This window comes from Dufourea novaeangliae, unplaced genomic scaffold, assembly GCF_001272555.1.
Source record: "Dufourea novaeangliae isolate 0120121106 unplaced genomic scaffold, ASM127255v1 scaffold247, whole genome shotgun sequence".
NCBI classification, from domain to species: domain Eukaryota; kingdom Metazoa; phylum Arthropoda; class Insecta; order Hymenoptera; family Halictidae; genus Dufourea; species Dufourea novaeangliae.
In genome coordinates this window covers 191,040-192,143 of record NW_015374128.1, presented here as the reverse complement: position 1 = coordinate 192,143, position 1,104 = coordinate 191,040, and positions in this window count along the sequence as shown.

Sequence of the window (1,104 nt, the reverse complement as noted above, 5' to 3'; positions counted from 1 at the left end):
CCCGCCGTAGACGCATCCGCGACCCCGCGGTGGAATCCTCGTTATACGAGGAATACCGCGGGGCGAGGGTGGGACTGCAGGCGGCCATTAAGAGGGCCAAGGCCGGCGCCTGGAGCGAGCTCCTCCGGACTCTGGACGGCGACCCGTGGGGGCGGCCGTACCGCATCGTCCTTGGACGTGTGCGGCCCGCCGCCCCCCCGGTCACCGAGAGTCTCGACCTCCCTGTGCTCGAGCGTGTGGTCGGCGCCTTCTTTCCGGACGATCCGGAGGAGGGCTGCCGGCCGCTCGAGCCGGCGGCCCAGTTCACCTGGTCCGCCGACATGGGGGTCGATGAGGAGGAGTTCGCGGGGGCCGTCGCAAGCCTCGGTGGCCGGAGCAAGGCCCCGGGGCCGGACGGCATCCCCGGAAGGGCGCTGCGCTTGGCCCTGCGCGTCCTCGGGCCCAGACTCAGGCGGCTGCTGGACGGCTGCCTGATGTCTGGGCGGGTCCCGCTCGCGTGGAAGCGGGGACGGCTGGCCCTGGTCCCGAAGAAGGGCAAGCCCGCCGACGACCCTTCGGCGTACCGACCGATATGCCTCCTCGACGAGGCGGGTAAGCTTTTCGAGCACGTGCTCGCTGCCCGCCTCTCGAGGGGGCTGTCCGCGGGTGGTCCCGGACTGGCCGACTGCCAGTTTGGTTTCCGCGGGGGCCGGTCGACGCTCGATGCTATCGAGCGCGTCCGTGCCGTCGCGGAGCTGGCGGTCTCCCGGGGGGGGGTGGCGTTGGCTGTGAGCCTGGACGTGGCCAACGCCTTTAACACCCTCCGCTGGGACGCGATACGCGGGGCGCTCTGTGAACACGGAGTGCCCCCGTATCTGCGGGCTGTGATCCGGGACTACCTCGCGGACAGAGAGGTGGAGTACCCCCGTCGGGGGGGGTACTATGGTACGACGAAGGGTCCGCCGAGGAGTGCCCCGGGGGTCCGTGTTGGGCCCACTTCTGTGGAACCTGGGGTACAACTCGGCGTTGTGCGGGCCCCTCCCACCCGGTGTGCGTGTCGTCTGCTATGCGGACGACACGCTCATCATCGGTGTCGGGAGGGACGTGACCAGGGCCAGCCGTATG